This window comes from Vigna unguiculata, chromosome 11, assembly GCF_037176805.1.
Source record: "Vigna unguiculata cultivar grain cowpea cultivar isolate G323 ecotype 2 chromosome 11, ASM3717680v1, whole genome shotgun sequence".
NCBI lineage: Eukaryota > Viridiplantae > Streptophyta > Magnoliopsida > Fabales > Fabaceae > Vigna > Vigna unguiculata.
In genome coordinates, this window is record NC_140802.1 from 47696317 (window position 1) to 47705191 (window position 8875).

The window sequence follows — 8875 nt, forward strand, 5'->3', positions numbered from 1 at the left end:
TGGACCTGAGAATGCGATTGCATTATAAGGTCGCAATTGAACAGATCGAGCAAGTTCAAATTGACGTAACATGAAACCTATTAATCCGAAAGCACCGTGGAGAGCAACAAAAGTCCACAGGACCGCCTAACTGACACCCAACGGGTAAAATCTCCCTGTGCTTCAGGACCCCACAGTAACAACAAAGAGTGTGCTAAACTATTAGCGGGAGTGGAAACTGCAGCGGTTAAGAAGTTGCAGCCTTCTAAATAAGAACTTGCCAAGCCGTGAGTATACCATGAAGTTACAAAGGTCGTACCTGTAAACCAACCCCCCAAGGCGAAATAGGCGCAAGGAAAGAGTAATAGACCGGACCAACCCACAAAAACGAAACGGTCCCTCCGCAACCAGTCATCCATAATATCAAATAAATCATTTTCATCTTTGGTAAATTTACCAAGAGCTATAGTCATAGCGATCCTCCTATTCAACTACTTCAACCATTTCCCAACACCTCATAGAGCATTTTTCAGAGATGGGACGGACCTTGATCATTTATCTCTATTCATTTCTCTCTCTATATATATATAGAATATATAAGTATACTTTCCCTTGTTTTCTAATCGGTTTCGAATAAAAAATCATTTATGGGTCTATTGATATCTAGGGCAAATCCATGAACTCGATGTGGTTATTCCTTATCTATTCTTAAAAATCTTCCAAGTCATCAATCATAAAATCTGCTATGACTCCAAAATCCGATAGAAATTTTTTTTTCAGAACTGTTCAAGAAACAAATGATCCCCTGTTTCACTTCTTATACCTAGCGGATCTTCAGACATATTTCTCTCCTTTCATCAAAGAAACTTATTCTTGAAGTTTTGGTTGTGAATTGACTTCTATTTTGTCTAGGAAACTACTGTAGGATCATAGGTTTTCTAAATTTCTATTTCATTTACAGTTTTTTCTTTAGTATTTCATTTTTTTTTTATAAATACTATAATAAAAAGAAAAAACTGTAAATGAAAGTTTTTGTCTCATATATATGAATTGCTGGAAAAATATCGTACACATCGATATGAAAAGAAACTATTTGATATGTGAAGACATAATTTAATGTATTTTTCTATTATTTCTATAAGATTCTATCTAATCTTATAGAAATAATAGAAATTTATGGAAAAAAATATGTTTCATTTTAATTTTAAAAAAACTTGTTTGGTGGAACTTGAAATTCGTATTAAGGCCCTTCTGAGTAAAGAAAAGGCATAACCTTTTTTCTTAGTTCAGAAACAAGAAGATTTCATTGGAAAATATTCAGAGATTCTTAGGGAGTCTAAACGAAAAAAGTCTTAAAAAGAAAAAAAAATTGTTCGAATTGAATCTTTATCAAATTTGAATATCAGAATAGTAGATATAAATATAATTCAACGGGTTTAGGTCCACTTACTTTTTTTTATTTTTCCATTATTGAATTTTACACTTTTTCTTTTTTATTACAAATAGAAACTTTTTCAAAATATCAAGAATCTTTTTATTCTTCCTTCAAATAGAAAGACTATTGCTTTTGAAAAAAAAAGTAAAAAGCCCCTTATCGGATTTGAACCGATGACTTACGCCTTACCATGGCGTTACTCTACCACTGAGTTAAAAGGGCCCTTTTTCTTTCTTTCAATTTCTAAATAAGGAACTAGCATGACTAGTACATATATTTGTTACTGTGTATACTTATTCTATAAATTTATATAAATTATTTCTATAAATTTATATAAATTATATAAATTAAATGATATAAATGGGATTAGAATACATGTACATCAATATCTATTATTTGTATAATGACTCATCAAAGAACAAAAAATTGGATTTACCTAGTGAATAGAATATAGTTAAAAAAAAGAATTGATTAAGATTGGATTTGATCCATATCAAATATATTATTTCAAAATGGATTCTTGAAGTCATTCTAATCATAACACTAAATTCTTTTTATTGATACATAAATGTACTCACAAAATAAAATATTTCATCGAAACATTGATAAAATCGAATCATTGATAAAATGGATTCAATATGTTCTGTCCCTAAACCAAATTTTTATTTTTTTATTGAAAAATTCTATTTTCCAAAGTTTTTTTTCTTAGTATTAGATATAAATCTACCTATCGAATCTTAGTATTAGTAATAAATGATAGAAATGAAGTTTTAACCTCTCGTCCTTTGCAACAAACGAATCATTCCTGTGAAGAATTTTCTCTTTATTGGAACATTACTTCTTTTTTTTTCTTATTATGACTGGAATACAAAAATTAGAAATATAAATGTTTAATAAAAAATTTCTATGGAATTATGAAAGAACGAAAAATATTTTTTTTATCGAATCATATCATTATATTGACAATTGCAAAAAACTGTTCATACTATGAACGTAGTATAATGGCGGTCGGGCAAGTATGCCCCCATCGTCCTAGTGGTTCAGGACATCTCTCTTTCAAGGAGGCAGCGGGATTCGACTTCCCCTGGGGGGTAGGGTGTTACGAAAGGAAGTTGATCAAAAATTTTCAATAAAAACTGAAATGTATTCTTCCTATTGTGCTGGGTCGATGCCCGAGCGGTTAATGGGACGGACTGTAAATTCGTTGGCAATATGTCTACGCTGGTTCAAATCCAGCTCGGCCCAAGAATTTGCCGATCCACTATGAAATTCTATAACCCATTTATAGTTCTCTGGAAATGGACTGATGTGCTATGATACGGAAGAATCAAAATATTAACATATCTAAGGTTATTTCTTTTTTTTCTGTATTCCATATTTCTTTCCACAAATTCAAAATCTTGTTAATAATCGGTATTCATGTCAAGATCTGTAAGTAGAAAATATAAGGAAAAATTGAAAAAAAAAATATTTTTTTTTCATTGATTCAATTTTCAATCGATTTGTTAATAGAATAAGAATAAGAAACGGATTACGAGTAATTTGTGTCGATCTCACTAAAGTGGATATCGATATACATATCAATGATAAAAAAAAATGCGCTTTTTCCTTTACAACAAAAAGTTCGAATCCGAAATAGAAAAAGAAAAGGTTTGGACAGAAACGGTCCGTAAAAATATTTATACAGTACACCCCCTTTCCCTGGGATTGTAGTTCAATTGGTCAGAGCACCGCCCTGTCAAGGCGGAAGCTGCGGGTTCGAGCCCCGTCAATCCCGTTGGATATAAATCCAAAAAAATAAAAAATAAATTCCTTTTTTGTGTATTTGTAGGGAATCAATATTGATAAACAAAATTTTATTTGGGCCCCCCCCTGCTTTTTCATTTGTTTCGCCGAAAAAGGAAGGAAAGGGATTTTGGACTTTCATCAAGAATAAATGTTTTTTTGTTTTATTTAGTATGGATAAAAGATCTTCCTATGTTATACTATTTCATGAGTTGATTTGATAGCTCAGATTTTGTGATTCATGATATTGAACCGATTTGATATCATTGAAATCCAATTTATACCATTGTTGAAAGATTGAACATTTCTATGGGATTAAATCCCGAATTTTTTTTTTAGAAATTTAAGAGAAATAGAACATAATAAAGATTATGGAAGTAAATATTCTCGCATTTATTGCTACTGCACTGTTTATTCTAGTTCCTACTGCTTTTTTACTTATAATTTATGTAAAAACGGTAAGTAAAAGTGACTAATTTCACTGAAATATGATTTCTCTTCATTTTTATGAATGATTTAAAAAAATGATCGTACAATCAGCGTAATCCAGATAGTAGAAATCAATTTGATTTCTACTATCTGAGAATTGCGTCCAATTTTTTTTTTCAGATTCTTTTTACAAACAATTCCGGTATCTTAGGAAAAAAAGGGGGTAAAAAAACAGGAATGGTATTACAACGGTCCGCCATTTTCCATATATATATATATCTATATAACCAGGTTAAGCGTCAGTTCATCGAAATAGAAATTTTAAGAAAAAATTGATTGGAATAGGAATCCATTTCTTCTTCTTTTTGATTCCCTTGTTTTTCTCAAAATAGGAATATGGGAATAATGAAAATATTTGTTTGATTGAAAGAGTATTTTCAATTCCTATAAGGATACATAGAGATACATTACACTACTAAAATATAATAGAATCAAGATAGATTTTCTATTTGAACTCAATTAATTAGTATTAGTTTAATTGAAATATTTTCATTCAATAGTTTCGAAATTCAAAAATTCAGGTAGAAATCAACAAGGTTAACTTGGATCCCTTAACTCAATTTTTAGTATCCCTATAGCCCACTTCTTCCCCATACTACGAGGGAAAGGGAAAATGAAAAAACTACCATTAAAGCAGCCCAAGCAATACTTACTATATCCATGTAAATTTTGTCTCCTATCTCTATAAATATGAAGGAACTATTTCATTATTTTTTCAAATTTTTTATTCTATTCTTTTTTTTGTATTATTCGCTAAAAATACTATACTATAATAGTGGAATTGCTATTACAGAGTCAAAAAAAAGGATTCTGGGCTAACATCATTCACGAAAAACAAGAATTCATTCTATTTATTAGTTATTAGAACATCTAAAAGTTTTTTTTGATTATTTTTAGTAAAATCATAAAACATTAACATAAAAAAATTATAGGAAGTTATAAGTCAATGAATGTTACTACCAGGTGGGAAGATTAAGATTTCTCTTTTATCATTTCCTTAAGGATTTCATAAAAAAAGAATCAAGACAGATTCATTTGCATACTTATACTCTTCTTTCTATTTGAAATAGTCCCTTAAATGTCTCCCAATTCGTTCTCTAAAATAATTAAAAAACTTTTTTTCTTTTCTATTCGATTTTAGAATCAAAACTTTTTAATTTTATTAGAATATAGAATATGAAAATCTAAAGAATACTTTTTTTGAATATTACGAAAGCGAATTAGCTAAATTAAAGCTATTAAATAGGAATTGATCTAAATAAATAAATTGATATAAAATGTGGAAGCACTCATAAACTTTAAATTAGTCTGTATAGAAGGTTTTTCTTCTGCCTTTCTCTACCTAAAAATGGACTTTCCTATCCGACTTATTCTTAATCCAATCTAATAAAAAGACCCAGGTCAGGAGACAGACACTACAATAGTTGTGTAGTGAACGAACTATCATTTCTAAATTTATGGATTCCTTTTCACTACTAGAATCTTTCCTTGAATTCGAGACAAAAATATTTACAACATTTTTTAAGCTACTGATGCTTATAATTTCGAATCAAACGCAATTCTCAAGACTCCCTTTTCCCTCGCTTGCTTCTGTTGGAAAAAAAGTTTTCTAAAAAAACGTAATATAATCTTTCATTTACAGTTTCTTATCGATCAGAGCGACACCCGGATTTGAACTGGGGAAAAAGGATTTGCAGTCCCCCGCCTTACCACTCGGCCATGCCGCCAATAAAAATATAGATATGAAGTTTTTGAGGAATACTCCCCCCCTTTTCTTTCTATTGAAAAATTGAAAAACAATCTTGAGACAAATCGCAACCGTTAACTATTCTTTTATGAATTATTCTTGAATATTTGAATAGAAATTTTTTTTTCTTAATGAGAATCAGAAAATAAAAATTGATACATAACCAATCAATATTGCTTTTTTTTTTAACTTAGTTCATTCTAATTATAACAGCAACTTTCAATATATGTAAACCCTAGAATATCAATTTGATCTGTTACACAGATATTATCTAATCGAGTATCTTATCCATATCTATATAGATATAGAATACCAATACTATACGGTATTTTCAAGAAATTATCGTGCTTATTCTTTTTTTACAATTTTCAATAGAAAATTTTGTAAAAATTCACACAACATGTTATGTGTTTGTATCCTGAACAAATATGACTGCAATAAAGTTAGAGACAGATCTATAGCTGCAGTTAATATATGCACTGTTTCAAAAATACAAGCCTTATTACATTACACATATACAAACTCTAATCATATTCTCCCCAATTCTCTCCAAAATACTTCACTTCAAAATATATCTTTTCTTGACAATTTCGAATGGATTTTTTTTTGTATCCAATTGAATTTGAATATGTAATATCATAATATGATAGAAATGAAAATGCATTTTTTTAGATTCCTAAAAAAAAATATTGAAATGCCCGTAGAAATTTCCAATCCTTTTTAGATTAGACTTTCGATTCTATCTGTTTGTTTTGTTGCAAATTCCTTCGAAGTTGAGTATCAAATTCTAATATTTCTTTCTCTTTTCATAATAGGTAATTTCATACACTAAGAAATATTTGATACACGGGATTAGGTAAGATTTCATGTAATTCAGTATAAAGAATAGAAATTCCAATATTGCTAAATGGATTCATGTGATTTGATGAAGCAATGACAGCAAATCGTGGAATATTTTTCGATAAAATTCACGGGAAATTGAAAATGCTTGGGAGTGAAAATGAAGAAATGTCTACACTACCTGGATTGAATCAGATACAATTTGAAGGGTTTTGTAGGTTCATTGATCGGGGCTTAACAGAAGGGCTTTTTAAGTTTCCAAAAATTGAGGATACAGATCAAGAAATTGAATTTCAATTATTTGCCGAAACATATCAATTATTAGAACCCTTGATAAACGAAAAAGATGCTGTATATGAATCACTTACATATTCTGCTGAATTATATATACTCCGCGGGTTTAATTTGGAAAAGTAGTAGAGATATACAAAAACAAACTATTTTTTGTTGGAAATATCCTCTAATGAATTCTCTGGGAACTTCTATAGTAAATGGAATATACAGAATAGTAATCAATCAAATATTGCAAAGTCCTGGTATCTATTACCGTTCAGAATTGGACCCTAACGGAATTCCGGTCTATACTGGCACTATAATATCAGACTGGGGGGGTAGATTAGAATTAGAGATTGATAAAAAAGCAAGGATATGGGCTCGTGTGAGTAGGAAACAGAAAATATCTATTCTAGTTCTATCATCAGCTATGGGTTCGAATTTAAGCGAAATTCTATGAAAATTGTTTGTTATCCTGAAATTTTCGTGTCTTTCCTAAATGATAAGGATAAAAAAAAAATTGGGTCAAAAGAAAATGCCATTTTGGAGTTTTTATCGACAATTTGCTTGTGTTGGCGGAGATCCGGTATTTTCTGAATCTTTATGGAAAGAATTACAAAAAAAATTTTTTCAACAAAGATGTGAATTAGGAAAAATTGGTCGACGAAATATCAACCAAAAGCTTAATCTTGATATACCCCAGAACAATACATTTTTGTTACCGCGAGATATATTGACAGCTGCGGATCATTTGATTGGCATGAAATTTGGAATGGCTCTACTTGACGATATAAATCAATTGAAAAATAAACGTATTCGTTCTGTAGCAGATCTATTACAAGATCAATTTGGATTGGCCCTGGTTCGTTTAGAAAATATGGTTAGAGGAACTATATGTGGAGCAATTAGACATAAATTGATACCGACTCCTCAGAATTAGGTGACTTCAACTCCATTAACAACGACTTATGAATCTTTTTTTGGATTACACCCATTATCTCAAGTTTTGGATCAAACTAATCCATTGACGGAAATAGTTCATGGGAGAAAATTGAGTTATTTGGGCCCTGGAGGATTGACGGGGCGAACTGCGAGTTTCGGATACGAGATATCCACCCTAGTCACTATGGACGCATTTGTCCAATTGACACGTCTGAAGGAATCAATGTTGGACTTATTGGATCTCTAGCAATTCATGCGAGGATTGGTATTTGGGGGGCCATAAGAAAGTCCAATTTTTTTGAAATATCCGAAAGATCAAAAAGAATACGCATGCTTTATTTATCACCAAATATAGATGAATACTATAGGGTAGCAACAGGAATTCTTTAGCACTTACTCGAGATATTCAGGAGAACAGATTGTTCCAGCCCGATATCGTCAAGAATTTCTTACGATTGCATGGGAACAGAGTTCATCTTCGAAGTATTTATCCCTTCCCAATATTTTTCTATTGGAGCTTCTCTGATTCCTTTTATCGAACATAATGATTGCGAATCGGGCTTTAATGAGTTCTAATATGCAACGTCAAGCAGTTCCGCTTTCTGAGTCCGAAAAATGCATTGTTGGAACTGGATTGGAATGCCAAGTAGCTTTAGATTCAGGGGTTTCCGCTATAGCCGAACACGAGGGAAACATCGTTTATACTTGATACTGACAGGATCTTTTTATTTGGTAATGGAGATACTCTAAGTATTCCATTAACAATATATCAACGTTCCAACAAAAATACTTGCATGCATCAAAAACCCCAGGTTCACCGAGTAAATGGCATCAAAAAGGGACAAATTTTAGAGCGGATGGTGCTGCTACAGTTGGCGGCGAACTCGCTTTGGGGAAAAACGTATTAGTAGCTTATTATGCCCATGGGAAGGTTACAATTCTGAAGATGCTGTAACTCATTAGTGAGCGCCTGGTTTATGAAGATATTTTTACTTCTTTTCACATACGGAAATATGAAATTCAGACTCATATGATCAAGCTATGGTTCTGAAAGAATCACTAATAAAATTCCCACATCTAGAAGCCAAATTACTCCGAAATTTAGACAAAAACGGAATTGTGATTCTCGGATCGTGGGTTGAAACGGGCGATGTTTTAGTGGGGAAATTAACACCTCAAATGGCAAAAGAATCTCGTATTCCCCGAAGATAGATTATTACGAGCTATACTTGGCATTCAGGTATCCACCTCAAAGGAAACTTTGTCTAAAACTACCCATAGGCTGTAGAGGTCGAGTTATTGATGTGAGATGGATCCAAAAAAAGGGGGGTTCCAGTTATAATCCAGAAACGATTCGGATATCTATTTTACAGAAACGTGAAATT

General features: G+C 31.4%; 2 non-coding genes across 2 annotated transcripts; one reads left to right on the forward strand and one right to left on the reverse strand.

Moving 5' to 3' along the window:
- Positions 1 to 1564: 1564 nt before the first annotated feature.
- TRNAT-GGU (transfer RNA threonine (anticodon GGU)) lies at positions 1565 to 1636 on the reverse strand. Its single transcript has one exon. It is a non-coding gene; the product is annotated as a tRNA-Thr (tRNA).
- A 1481-nt stretch (positions 1637 to 3117) lies between these two features.
- Positions 3118 to 3191, forward strand: TRNAD-GUC (transfer RNA aspartic acid (anticodon GUC)). The gene has a single exon. It is a non-coding gene; the product is annotated as a tRNA-Asp (tRNA).
- The last annotated feature ends 5684 nt before the right edge of the window (positions 3192 to 8875 follow it).